At 42.5% G+C, this 15347-nt stretch overlaps 2 protein-coding genes across 6 annotated transcripts in view; both read left to right on the forward strand.

Annotated features, from left to right (window-relative positions):
• Nucleotides 1-5040, forward strand: part of LOC120957004 (uncharacterized) — a 35700-nt gene extending 30660 nt beyond the window's left edge. For all 5 annotated transcript variants that reach the window (XM_049610413.1, XM_049610412.1, XM_049610410.1 and 2 more), the window contains exon 7: nt 2742-5040. The gene's annotated coding sequence lies outside the window, so the exon portion shown is untranslated. The remainder of the gene's footprint in view (nt 1-2741) is intronic.
• The window catches only part of LOC120957974 (neurotrimin-like), a 97939-nt gene that overhangs the window by 21034 nt on the left and 61558 nt on the right, over nt 1-15347 (forward strand). The window lies entirely within an intron of this gene.

Genomic DNA, 15347 nt, shown 5'->3' on the forward strand with positions numbered 1-15347 from the left:
CTTTGATCGTGATGGGACGGTGGTTAGATTTTGGCTGTATGGTTGGTTGGACAAGAATGGTTGGCAAAGGTTGACAGCATCATAGGTGATTAAATAACTTTATTTTACTTCCGGAAAGCAAACCAATTGGAAGTTTATTACTTTCAAAGGTAAATTAATGACTTTAAAAGTGTCCTTAAAGGTATCTTAAGCTTGATCTTTGTATCTTTCATAGGCATTGATTAATAAGATTAGAACAATTCCAAAGAGAAGTCCCAAAAGCTGGCAATTGATTAGTCTACCGAAGAGTTGTAAGCTTTTAATTAGGACTTATCAATTAATTATGCAAAAGACGATAGCCGTCGCTGCGGAAATAATCGACGATAGGGTAGAGATCGTAGAATTTCAGCAAATACTAACCGGCAAAAAGGGTTTGTCTCGACCATTCAACCCGTTCAAAGTTGATGAACTCAAAGTTGTGGTGCAAGAAAGAGCAAAGGTGAATTTTGGGAGATCAGCTAAAATCGATTAATTATAAAACAATGGACGGAAGAATCGGACGGCAAGTGGAAATTATAGGGTGTAATTATAAGGAGAGGCCAGAACACTCCGTAAGATGCGGGTGGGTCGTTTTGTTGGGAAGATAAGGACGCAGATGCTTGGCGAAAGCATGCAAATACAGCTCCATTCATTGTGCTCATCAAATTAAGGGATTAGTTCCTATTGAGTAACTCCTAGTAAGGATTATTATACTGGGAACTCCTAATGGATCATCGACTCTAATTAATACAATTGATGGTATGGTGACCATTGCCTACGGAATATACAAATAAAGGTAGATAATCTTTGATTCGACAAAATTATCAAAAGTATCGTCGTTATATATATGTTTTTTTACAAGTGAAAAGTTTTTTTATTATATATTTTGTAGATAGATTTGATGTAACTGCATACAAACCCGAAGTATTACAACAAAGCAAATCAATAAAAAAGGATAAAAATAAAATTAAATAAAAAGTAAAAGGACTAAAATAAAAAGATACGTAAAGAGATCCCTAATCTACAACTAAGGACATTAAACATTATGTAAAAAGCTTCAATGAATAAGCTCAGCATAAGATACGGTACGGTATATAAGATAAGGTACAGTATCGGACATTAAGATAGGACCCTTTTTTTCAATGCACCGTGCACTTGTTTTGCCCCGTTACTTGTGTTTGTGTGTGTGTATGTGTGTATGTGTGTGTGTGTATGTGTGTGAGTGTGTGTGTGTGTGTGTGTGTTTGTGTGTGTGTGTGTGTGTGTGTGCATGTGTGTGTGTGTGTAGTAGTAGAAAGAGAGTGTGCTTTTTAATGTTTATTAGCAAGTGCGCGGGTTTGTGTCTGAAAAACATAGCTTGCCATGATGTCATATTGCGTTGAAATTATTCTTATTATGTGTGTTATTATGTGAAACATTGTGCGTTTACACTTGGATAAAAACTAAAGTTTGCATCGACAGCAGCGCTTGTTCCTCGGACGAAAACGCAGGTGTGCTGTTTCATGAATGTGAATGCGACACCGGTGCGAAATGGACACGCGCACAATAGCAATGAACTCGGCATTCCCTCACAGGTGTTTCTCCAGTGCACGCCATTGAAAGGCCTTCGTGCATCTCTGCGTTGCACGTTGTGTGCGAATGGTAAACTTTGTGCGTGCATTGAGCTGGCGCGCACTTATTCTTTTCAATGGGCGTTTTGTTTCATGAGCGCGGCAGTATTCTTTTCTCGATTTTGAAGGGAAGACGCTTACTCGCGTACTCGTTGATAGTTTTTATCCATGCGATGTTTTTGCTGCTCCAAAACGATGTAATTAATCGCGTATAGAAGTAGAACGCAGGCAGAGCACGGGATCAGCCGTGTCCAAGTTTTTAACCAGTGCGTTCTTGACGGTCCAAGCAAGCAATGTTAGTAACAATGGGTCGAGGTAAACGTTGTACCGATCATCAGCGCCATGTGTAAAAGCGAATGGCTGCTGCTGGCATTAAGCGCAAAAGGATCGAGTTCGTAATGGAACGATCGCGCACTTTTGTGGCAAACGCGCTTTGGACAACCGAAACGTGCTTAGACAACTGAAACGCGTTTGGACAACCGAAACGCGCAAGTCAACCGGACGTCCTCAGAAGACCACGGCGAAAGAAGACCGTAACATTGTTAATACATCGAAAACACACTGATCGCGAGGGCGGTGGTCCTGCTTATCACACCAAAAACCTAACCCAAAACACAAAAAAACTACTTATAAATCTATTCGAAACGACCTACTTGTGAAACAAACACACACATCAATACACATTCAAACATACATCCACACACACATACACACACACACACAAACACACACAAACACACATACACACACATACACACACACACACACAAACACAAGCACATACAAACCACACATAAACTTGACCCAACGGGTGCACGGTGCGTTAAAAAACCAATGCCCTATCTTTCTGTCCGATACTGTACAAAGAAGGCCGCACCATATATTTAAACTATGAATAAATAACTTCAGACACTTTCTAAATAAAAAACAAATAAAAAAGGAAAAATAAGATAAAGTGAACCATTTACTGGGTAATATTTGCAAAGCCCCCTTGCTTAACCCGTCCAATCAATCATAATTTTCCATTGCATAATATAAATAACAAAACCAGCATCCCAAGTTGACCTAATTTCTAATGATTACTTTTCCTTTTCTCTTCCTTTTTCCCCCCAGGTACGTGTGACTCCATCCGCTTTTTCAGCGTAACTTGCATTATTCAGGAAAAAGTAAAATGAAAAAAAACCTCCAGACCAACCAGGCAGCAGGATCTTAATCATAATCATAACAATCGAACACACCTTCTGCCAGCGCGTATCAGCGGGAACGCGGGGTTTATGTTCGATTTGTTTTCATCGCCGAGACTCCATTAAGCAGCGATTCACGATCCACAAGCACAAGCCCAGCTGAGATTTACTCTCGTAAGGGCGGGGGGAAAGCGTCTTGGGGATGCACACCGGTTGGTAGGGTAGGTGGCAAACATTCTCCATAACGAAGCAGGAAACTTCTATATCCACCCGGACACATCCATTAATACCCGGGGCCACCGGGTGAGCTCTCGCGTGGGGGTTTCCCCCCCTTTCAGACGCACACCGGCGGCAGCGACGGTGAGAAATGTTTACGTCTGACGTGGGAATAATTTTCCAAATCTAAATCGCAAAAAGGTGGATGCGCTGCGGCAGCGGTTGCGGCGAACGGACAAAGCGAAAACGGGGTGGAAAATCTCGTCCGAAATGTCTGTTTGTTTGTACACATGTGTGTGAACGCGAACGCGGGTAGGGAAATGAAGCAATATGTAGTAGTGGTGGAGTAGGCGTGGAAAAAGGGAAAAAGGTAAAGACACAGGCAGAAGACGTGCGAACAAATGCCGAAGGAAAGCGCAACCATCAATCTTTCAGCGGACGAACGAAGCGAACGTACGACCGAACGGTGTCGGGAGAGCGTACGGAGCAATATTTTCTTCGCTTTATTCGATTACCTAATAGGTGAACCGGGAAAACAGAATTCCTTCGATGAAAAGGAAGGAGTGGAGTGGGCAAAAAAAAGCAAAGCAATTCGGAAAATTCCCTCGCCCCACCCTTGGTTCCTGGTTGCGCCTATCTACTTCTACGCCTTCTACTGTGAAATCGGTAGCAGTCAAAATAAATCTTCTCATTATGCGTCCTCGCCTGTGCTTCCCATTTTCACCTAATGAACAGAGTTAGCGCGAGAAGGAAGGGGGGAAGAGTGGTTGTGGGAAACTTCGGGATGAAAAATGGGACAGTAGGGAAAAGTCTTAGAGAGAGAGAGAGATAGAAAGGCAGTAAAAACTTTACCCCAACATTCATCAAACGCTGCCGTTTGATTTGCGGTCAAGATTTTCCGGCTAATGCTACCGGAGCAACAACACTGGCAGCAAGGGAAAGCTCCCCTCGAGGAGATCCATTAAACTTTTCCCTTTTCTATGGACAAAATCGATTAGCGCACACACACACACACACACACACACACACACAAACACATTTTGTTTTGCACGGACGAGCGCGCGCGCTCGCCCATTTGCTGCGTTTGCGGTTTTATCACGTGCGCGCTTGCCATTTTTGCGACGACGGCTCGCAGGTCGCACCCGTCCCATCATCTCGAGCCGGGCGAGCAGCGCAAATGGTGAAAAAGTTTCTAATGAGAAGTTTAAATTGGTTCATTTATTGATTTCGGGTGAAAATTGTTTATCAACGCGTGCCCGGGCCTTTGCCGGGAATTGTCTCCCGGGCTTCCTGCGCTGATTCGGCTTCGGAGGTGGGGTGGGGGGTTTTTGTTTAGATTGGCAGCAAATCTTTATTACTTTATATTGATCGTTTTGCCCCCGAGGGGGTGGGCTCGAATGTTTGATGCGAGTTTGATTTTGCCGATGGATAGATAGGACCGTGCCGTTGATCGAATGTTCTATTTTAAGAAAAAAGCCAAAAGACGCTGAACATTGTTTGGCAGTCTTGGTAGCGGCGTGTGATGCAGCGATGTTGAAAACTTTCCACGGCATTAAGCATATTAAGAATGTGAAATTTTACTTTTTTACAGTCAGTTTTACACGAATATCTTTCCTGTTTCATTGTTTTTAAATCAAAGCAAACGTCAAAGGCATTTGTTAAGCATAATGCATAATGCAGAAATTTATAACAATTATCAAAACACATGTTATTTAAAGCATAAAAGATAAAAAACAGCACAAATGTAAAGAGAAGATATAAAAAAGAAAAACAAATATAATATAACAAAACTAGAAACAAAAACATGTCGCAAAAGTAGAAAAGTAATAAATGAAAAACGTCCAATCCTTAAAGAATTACATGGAAATGGACTTCAATACTTCTAAAGCAAAAAGAAATAGAACATAAAGTAGAATAAATTGACGATCTTAAGGATTTACACTATTAATTTATTAATGTTTTGATGTTTCTTAAGAAAAAAATTGATTTATAAATAAAAAATATTTTAAAAACACAGATAGTACAAACAGCATAATTCAAAATGTAGGAAAATTACCGACAGAACCTAAAAAGGCCGAGAAGAACATCAGCACTTTTTTGGAATATTGCAATACATTATTTTTTTATTGATTTAAAACAAATTATCTGGGTCGCTCCCGTTAAACATCTTCAATTTGCACACCTTTCCCCTTCTTCATAATCAACCAAAGTGTACAAAAGATTGCAAAAATAGCTGGAGTTTCTCTTCTCGAAGCTGATAAATGCTGCTGATAACGCCACTGGGGGGAAACTAAACCTCACACTGTTGACCCCCAACACGCTATGCTACATTTTTTTCCCCCATTCTTCTTTACACATTACTTTAAACAACCGTTAAATTCATAACCGATCAAAAAACGGCCGCTCTGCACACATTACCGATCACGGGTGCGATCATTACATGCTGCAGCTTTTGCCTTTCTGCCCGGCTGGCATGGCAAGCGGCATACCGGGCTTTAATTTAGCTTTCTTCTTCGCCGTATCATTGACGGAACAAATTATCTCAGAGCTCGCTCGCCGAGCAGCACAGGCAGCTATCTACCATGGAACCATGGAGAGTTATTTTTGTCTCCACCTTAACATTACACCGGGCACCAGTCAACCGGTTTGCCGCGGTGGCGCGAATGCTCATTTCGCATTGATCGTGTCGTTTATTTTTGTTTGTATTTTTCTTTTTCGTTAGTATATTATAAAATGTCGAAAAGGCGGCAGAAAAATGTTGGCCAATTTTACCATTCCCCGGCACCCGCAGTGAGTCGCGGGAGGAACCGGTTCCCGCTGAATGATGCTGAATGACGGAGATGGAGATGGGCTCGCATCATCAAACCGGTTGGTCCGAATTCAACACCGACCGATACGCACAGGCGGGTGCACGGCGGGACACTATTGGGTTATTGGCGTGGCAGAATCTCGTTTGCTGGGAATTTCTTATCATAAATGAGTTTATCCACAGGCATGTCGATTTTTCAATGATGTTTGGCTTGTTTTTTGTATTTTTTGCTAGACGTATATGGGATTTGTGCTGACATCATGGATTTTGTGTTTTTGAGCTCAACATAGAAGCTGCAAATCCTGTTGATGCAGCTCGAAAATCGACGCACACACACACACACACACACACACACACACACACACACACACACATTCCAATCGTCCCGAAAAGGCCCACCGTGTACCGGTGTACCTTGGCAAAACATGTCCAACTGCCAATGCCAAGGTTAGGGCGGTGGAAAGGGTATCGTGTTTCAGCTTTGGGGATGGATAACGAACATAAAAAGGTGTACCAAAACCTGCACTTGTCAACGAAATTGATGAAAGAAGGGAAAAACTGGGTAAAAACACACAAAAAAAAGCATACAAAATCGAACACTCTCGATCTCGAGAGTGAGCATGATTGTTGTCTATCGCTTTTGGGTGATTTTTTGCTGTTTTCTATGCTGAGTAGTTAAGCTTGCTGCTATTTAAACGCCTTTCAACGTGTGCGTGATCGAGTGTGTGACGATTTTACTTTTTTTCTCCCTCTCTTGTTTATGTTCCGTTCTGTCCCATTGTCACCATGTCATCCGAACCTTGATGCTGGTGCAATGGTGGCAAAGCAATAAACTAAAAAACTCCGACCACACCACAAACCAAACCCATCAAACCGAGGCAGCAAACCGCTTAGAATCACTCAATCTACCAAAACAATTTGCTCGCCGCGCTCGAGAAAAGAAGATTGGAAGATAAATCAAAATCGGACGACCTCCTCGCACACAGGATCACAGCACAGAGCACAGGAAGGAAGGAATTCACAGGGGACCTTCGCAAAGGGCAAACATAAAAATTCAACCTCAAAACGGACGACGTGCCATAATTTATGCATGCTTTTCGGGACAACGTTGGCAGCCATCGCAATGGGATATAAATGTCTCAGCGATCAGGAAGAGAAAACGACGATGGGATAGCTCTCTTCCCTTTCCATTTATCATTCCCATTGAATTGTGGCTCAATCTTGTTCCGACTTTCCAGTGAACAATTGAATCAATTCGGCCCCCGTAACTCGCTTCTTCCAACTCGTGGAGAACATTGTCACCCATGGGACGGACAGCCGAGGTGGCATGGGAAGATTGTTTTTGTTCGGCTTTTTTTTTTTTTTTTTGGTGCGCGAAAAACACTTTTCCCAACACCAGTCTCCACGTCGACTAGCGATGCAAACGATGCTTCAAACACTTGTGGTGCGCCGTTCTGCTTGGTTCCGCGCCACGCTACCTGTGCAACAAGTTGTCTTAGAAACCGATTTAAAGTACCCCACACCGTGCCGCCGGCAGGCAAAACCGTTTATCTCGAATGCCTTATCTATTTTTACTTGGTAACGGGGCGTACGGCGTACAAATGCGCGCGATCGTGTTCCGCCAGTGTGCGGCAGGTGCAGGGCGGCTCTCTGAAACGCTCAAACCGCGACAGAATGTCTCAGGTACGAGACGTGCGAGGATCGTTGCTTACGGAAAACGAACGCAAGGTGCTAGTGCAAGTGGGAGCAGAGTGTTGCGGGGTAACGTGGACGGAATTGCTTAAGAATTTCTCAAGACCAAATTTCGATGCCGACCCGGGCGCTCGGGCGGCGGCGTTAGGTCCCGGTACCCGAATTCTTCACATTTCAAGCCCGGGTCTTACGCAAAGCGGGTCTTGTGCGTAAAAGGGTTGAATGGCGGGAAGGCAGGTGGTTTACGATGGTGTGAGTTTCTGTTTTTTTTTTCGGTTTTTCGGTGTGATAAATTTGTTTGTTATCCGGACAACGCGCTTTATGACAAACATGAGCAAAAGCGGGTTGAATATGAAACGAGAAACAATTCGGTGACAGACAGTTGGCTGTTGGTGGCCCGGCTGGTAATATGGGTTTGTTTTATAATTCAACGGTTTGAGAAGATTTATAAGCCTCAAGCTTGAATAAATTTAGGTGTTTGCAGATTACAATTTTCAGTTGATTGGCGAAACAACGAAGCACATCACATTGCGTTACAGAATTTTAAAAGATAACATGTCAAACAGGTGAAACAATGTAAAACATTTCGAGGATTTCGTGAGAATGTACCTCAACGGAGATTGGATTGTATATTGGGCGGATATTAAAAGCGAAATGATAATCAATTTTATCAACGACACCATCGCTGGTATCGGAGCACGAAGAACAGATTGATCAGGTATTAATGCGCCTCATATTTATTCCAACATTTTTCGAGCACGTGAGAATACGGAGGTTTTGCATATGATGTTTATTGCTGTTCAGCGCCAGAAGCGTTGTTGGGCGAGAAATGGAAATAGGAGGGCGTTTTTAATCATTTCCGATTAATTTTTCTCGCATTTCAATTCATTTTAAACGCTTTGAAGTGTATATTTTTTACCTCAGGTAGCCAAACAAATTGGAACGGCTGATCCATGCTGAGAATTATTAAATTATTTGACCTATAAGGGGCCATTCCTAGCGTTGAAATATTCAGCATCGCATCATCGTGCAACTTATTATGTTAATGTTACTGGAAATGAAACTACTGTAGGGCAAGGGGGGGGGGGGGGGGGGGTGAGAAAACCGTTCCAGTAGGTGCCAATGAGTATCGCATTCCACTGTATTCCGGTCAAATTTAAATGTAAATTATGAAGTCACTCAGCTGACTTCAATTTCGAACTGGTGGCGTGGTAGTTGCGTACGACACATGCCACCACACTGGTCGGACCTGTTTCTTCGGTCCCGAAAGATACATAATTTGATCAAATTTGAATCGCGTTAGTGTCGATCGTTAATTTATCACCTTCTGGGCTTGTTTACTATCCGGATTTAGCTAGGCACAAACTAGTCATACGACTTGTTTTTTGTGCCGTCTTAAACGAAGTGTATTTGGAGAGTTCATTTTGACAGTTTCAACTTTACATTGACCTCTGAGGGATTTGATTTAAATTTAGTGTAAGTCAGATATCATGTTTGATACAGAAGAGCAAAAAGAAAGAAGAGAGAAAATTTGCAATCAGTGTGATGCTATAATGTATGTTTATAGCTACAAATCGAGATTGATTATTTATAGCATCATTATGGCATAGTAGCTTAGTGTCCATACATCATCAGTTTACTACATAATATTTTAATTTTCAATTGCTGTTTTGATCTAGTTGTTTAAATAATATTTTGACAATTTTAAAGTACTTTCATTGTATGCTATTCAAATTAGTGTTTCGATTAGTATCTCTTTTTGCAACCTACATTGCCAGTTCTAAAATCTTACCAAAACAAATTTTCAACGTAAACTATTTAACTCTGCTCTGCCCAACGCTCATAGCAGCGACCTAAAGTCGTACGCAAAGGGTCACGGCAAGCAGTAAGCCGCTGGTCATGGCCATCCACCCAATAAACCGATAGCACTAAAACCCTCGCTAGTACTGGTATCGTTGGCAGCATTTTACTAATATATGCTAATGCTACTGCGAACGCTGGCCAGTAACAACGTCCACGATCGATTGTTCGCCGGAAGGGGCCCGGGACTGGAGCTGCCCTTAAAGTCACCGCGCGCTGTGTACGACCGTGCAGAGATTAATTAAAATAAATGATTTCAGTACGGCTAGCCCACCAAATGGCAACCATCGAGCGCGCGAATATAATGCCACCACTAAACCCTCTATTTGCAATCTCGTTGTCGCTTCTCGATAGGACCGCAACCACACGACCTGTAAGCCGTACAACCAGTGGTCCACTAAGGTATCGGCCGAGCCTTTGCCGAGATTTGTCGTTAGATTCTGTTCGATAACGGAAAAGGCCATTGCGGAACGTGACGAATGACGTCTGCAAATTGATTGTTGATTGTGCTAATTGGACCTGTGAAATGGTTTCGCAGTGTGCGTGCACCACCACCTGCCTGCCTGCATGCCTGCTCCGTGCTCCGTGTGATTGTGGCTCATTGTTTGCTTATCGGCAGTTGGCGGCAGTGATTATTATGAACCAAATTATGGGTCGTACAACGATAAGGCTAAAACAAGCATTTAGTGTATGCTTACGAAAGATAAGACACTGAGCTACAAAGCAACCAATTAAACATGGCATGGTATTAGATAACAGGTCCACCGCCAGGGCCTGCCAGCTAGCAATTGGTTTCGGTTTGGCAGCACCCCAAGCAAGACTCATGGCTTGCAAATCAAGCATAATTCCTTTGCTGAGTGTGTCTGAGCATTGGAATTTAAATCCCAAGAGCATTGGACCATTAACAGCTATGTAGTACGAGATTAACTTCCACTACACCTCACCACCGCACGCCGAGTATGGGTGTGATTGAGCATTTCAATTTGTACCTCATTACGTATCCTCGCGGGGAATCGGCCAAACCTACAAACGAGAATTAATTTAAGCTCTCGTGATCAATAACTTTGCCAGTCAAAATAAGAGGGAGAGAGCGCACGGCAATAATCCTCGGACATGTTACACAACATCCCTTCGTCGACCCCTGTTTTCGTGCGGTACATTATATAGCACGTGGGTATAATACAGCTCCACAAAAAATAATAATAAAAGAGAATCCGGCGTCAATCAAGCCGGTCGCGCGAAACCTATAATTTATCGCAACTCTCTTCTGCCGTTGCTCTTGCATCCAAATTTGCCTCAATTTGTGAGCCAAAATCAAAAGAAACCAGCAAAGCAAAGCTAAAAAAACAACAGCACACAATATGACAGGCTCAGCTGACTTCATTCACCAGTCCGGAGTACGGTGTGGTGTGCATTTGCGCCGGGCTAGATTCTTTGAGCCCGTGGCCCGTGCATGTTGTTTAGCATGCTAGCAATCATCCATCAGGCTCACGCCAGCCCGTGTATGAGCGCGTGTGCCTGTGTGTTCATGGTTTTGTCTAGACATGTTCATGTTGACCTCATCATCATCATCATCACCACTAGCACCACACACACACACATACACACAGTGGCACGCCTTCCCACAGGTGTCAATCAGAGAATTTGAAATCAAGGTACAAAAGTGTATGTACATACGTGTGTGCCTGGTTGAACGTTTTCAACAGCGTTCGAAGGATGATGAAAAATGATCCGACCGTATTAGAGATGAATGGGTTTCTGCGAAAGCTAGGTGTACGTCTAATGAATTTAATCTGAAACATTCAACAACACGGGCTATAGTGGCGAAGGATCTCTGGTGCCCGTTTTAATTGGCATGAGAATAGAACAAGAGCTGTTATTCAATATTCCAATCATTGTTATTCTTTTTCAATGCGGTGGATCAGACGTGATATAAAAAGCGAACAAACATGTTAGCTTCAAAATAAATAATAATTTTCCCTTTGCACTGTTGTGCACAGTTGAACAAAACATCATATTCAATGATAAAGAAGTGTTTAATGATTCCAGGTAGATTTTGTAGCCCATAGTTTGACATTTGATGTTTGTAATTGTGTGAACATTCTACGTATCGCTTAATGGTGCGATTGATTCTACTAAAGCCCCAAAGCATAATTAAAGCATTTAGACCATTTAGAAGCCTAAAACCGAGCACCAAAGCGATTTCAAAGTTATTAAATCAATAATGGCTTAACGTATGATTAATATATTCACTACCACGGACTGCATTTTTCTAACGTAAATCGTCAAAATAGTCAATATTGGGACCCTTTCCGTTTTAAGGTCGGAGGCTGAAATTTCAGCCTGTCAGCTGTTTGCATTGTTTAGCAGTTTTCGAGCAGCTATTTAAGTGGGTATAATATACAGGTGGGCTTATCCCAAGGTGTATGAATTTAGAAGGCTGATGTTTATCGCTTCTGTTTCTGAATGAATATTTTAAGAGTCTTTTGTGTATTCGTAAAGCTTCCAGAAAGCTTGTTTGAGCAAAAGTGTTCACCCAAACTGTCAAAAAGTGATATTCAAAATTGGTTATAAAAAACATGCTATGAGATCACCTGGACTACATACACTTTGATTCTGGATTCCACCACCAGATCTCTTTAATGCACCTTGGGATAAATGTAAACATAACCTTGTTTTGCCATTTTTCGAGCAGGTACACGAATCTAATTCTAGCTTTTAGGCTAGAATAATCTAGACTTAAAATTGTAGGCTAGTTTTGTGTGTGGTTTTGCATGCAGTGTTTACATGATTTCAGGCTCGAACTGTCAAACTCCATACAAAAAACTGACTAGAATCGTGACGGGCTCCATTATTATTTTTTTAATTTCGGATGACTATATTCAATCATTCATCTGCCAGCTTCTGCACTACGCGATATGGTTCTTTTCCCATCTGTTTTATTGCGGGTATAAATCAAATACAGTTAAGCTGCTTGGCAATTATTCAACCAAATCCTGTGTTTCTTTCGCTAGCGAAAATTTAAACTAATTGTGTAAATGTAGATTGTTTTAAATAATATATCAACATAGCACGAAGTTATCACAAATGAAATAAACCTCCCAGCAAAGCTTCCACACTGACTAGAAATACGTCCTGTATAACCTTTTTGCAGAACAGTAAAATTCAAAAATAAAGTAAACACACCTAAAAAAAACTTCCCTTTAAACGCTTTTTAAAATCTAATTACACATTAGCCCAAGCGTATCAGCATAATTGAAATGCTTAGATCATAATTTTTAATCTTTATCGCTTTACGTGCATCCTTGAAACGAAACGAACTTATCAAATACGACCGGCACACCAAAATGCACCGGGACACAAACTTACGCAACGGAAAACAAGCCATCGCAGCATCGCGCACTGTAAAATGCTGCCCCGAGGACGTTCTCTCTTTTGCGCCAGAACGCTGCCAAAGTCAATATGGGGCGAGGGCGGCACGGCGTCACCCGGTGGACGAGCACAGGCACACATTCACACAGGCCCCACAACGGCAGGACTAATCTCATTAAATTAATGAATGTGAAAAATCACTTCAAATCAAATCTCACTCCCCTACACAGCAGCCTACCCCTGAAACATGCCCCAGCGCTAGACCATCAAGCTTCGTCGTTCTGCTAGACAAACTTCCGACCAGGTCAGGAAATTATTAGCATTGGCACGAGGAGCGGCGGCAAGCGAGCTAGGTTTGCACATACACACACACATACAAAAAAAAAGTCATCCATCCATCTTGCCAGCCAGGAACGATCGTTATCTTTCCCGGTACGGTGGTCGTTTAGCGGGGAAGCGTCGTACAAGGACGAGATTATAACAAAGAAGCGAAAGAAAGCAAACGACTCTTGACCGAAGATGACGATGCCGGCTGTGTCTTGCATCGTGTTACAAAGGGCCTGTGCAAGGACCTGTAGCCCGATTTATGACGACGCCCGCGCCACTAATGGGCATTATGGAACGGAAATTTGGCGAATATTACTCATCGGTGGGAGGGAACAATTTAAAGCATTGGAGCAATTTTTAAAGCTTCTTTTCTTTTCTTTCTTTTTTAAATATTTTGATAAACAAAGAGAAAGTGAAAAGTCCCCTCCCTGTGTTTAGTAATCAACGCGTTTGTCGTAAAATGTTAAGAAATTCAAAATTTCGGCCTCATCGGCACCATCCAGAGATTACGATCACACCGTCTGTGGTCTGTTCGGGCGGAGGGATTTTGGTTAGCGGGTTAGGTGACTAATTTAGTAATGGACACGAAATGGCACGCTCGTAAAGCATGGTACAAGCGCGTTGCCAACCGGTGCAACATAAAAGTGGAAACTAATGAATCACGCCCGCTGTCAGACGGGTGCCACACCAAAAAGGCGATGCAAACAAGTACAAGGAGGTATAAAAATCAATGAACGGCAATGTTTAAAACAGCAGCATTGAGTTTTGCCAAACTATGGAGCAGAGGGTGCTGCACATACTTTTGCTGCATGTAATTTACATTTAAATGGTAGAGGGTGAATAATGAAGAACGTGAAAAAAACCCCTATCTAACGAAGGCAAGCTGATTAAAATTGAATTATGATGTTGTTATAACAAACCAGCTTTAAAATCGATTATGTGCTATTCAAAATATTCATGATACGTACTGCTGTGCTAACATATAAAATGTGCAATAATTAATCACTGCAAACGGGCTCCACTAAGTGTAGGCGCACAGTTGCGCATGCATATTTTAGAACGACTGACGAACAAATTAACAAAACCACCAACACACGCCAACTAAAAGCATCGACCGTGCGCCCGCTAAAACGCAAAACTGCATTCAGCGCGTTTTGTAATGATGTCTGAACCGAACGCATCCGAACATCTGTGGTTGCCGGTGCAGTTGCCGCTGTTGTCTGCTGCTGCTGCCTGCTGCTGCTGCTGCTGCACCCGACGCGGTAAAGAATGTTGACCTGAATAGCTCGCGGCTTTTTGAAGGTGGTGGCCAAACTAGCCAGAACCGTTCGTTCCGTTTGCCCCCGCGCGTGAACCGCAGAACGTTTTACGCTGGTGCTATTTTTAAAAAATGCTCATCGTACCGTAAAAAAAGCTGCAGTTCGAGCGGGAAAGGATGGAGGAAACGCGTTGTGTGGTAAGGTTAGATAATTTGGAGGGAAATTGAAGCATACAAGTGTTTTGTCGTGACAACTGGCCTGTAACGTTTGCATTCAAAAATGGACTTTTTTCGGCAGGCTATAGAAAAAAAAACTAAGAGAAATAATTTCCTTCCACGAACACCCTTTGATAGGTAATAAATTAAGTTAACTTGCAAAAACAAATCTACGACCTTTCGACCATGCCTCTCATCAGTTATCCGGAATTTACGTCTTGGCGGCGTATAGGCATGTTTCAAGATCTACTTTTAAGATCGATCAATACCTCCTCAGTTTTCACGACAAAATTGTTGGAGTAGAACTTTTCAATCATGTTGGTTTGCATAAACAAATCGTTGAGGTGCAGCTGGAGAATGTTGGACCAATTCGTGGACTAGGATGTCATATCGAAATTCCGCCGAAATTTGTCTGAACTGAGTTTGAGCATTGAGTTTTAGCGTCATTGCTTGCCGCTAAGAAGCCAGTGGACGCTTATTATGCTTCCTGATATGTTTGTTCAAGTTTCCCTGGCACTATTTTACTGTTTGGTCGTTTGCATCAACCTACCGGCCAAGCGAACGCAGCGATATAGGTACTTGTTCCACGGTTTTCATCTACACCATCATTTGGAGCTTCTAGTCGCTCAGGAACGTCGACTATTCGGAACTGGGCTATCTTTCGATGCTCTAATTGTTGTCTAATAGAGCCAAGATGTGATAAATGCCGGAATAGGCTTATACGACGTCCTAAAAACTGCCACACGGAGTTCGTTTGACAAACTGCGGGATGCCGTTCTTTGATC

The sequence above is a fragment of the Anopheles coluzzii genome, chromosome 3 (assembly GCF_943734685.1).
Source record: "Anopheles coluzzii chromosome 3, AcolN3, whole genome shotgun sequence".
In the NCBI taxonomy this organism is placed as follows: domain Eukaryota; kingdom Metazoa; phylum Arthropoda; class Insecta; order Diptera; family Culicidae; genus Anopheles; species Anopheles coluzzii.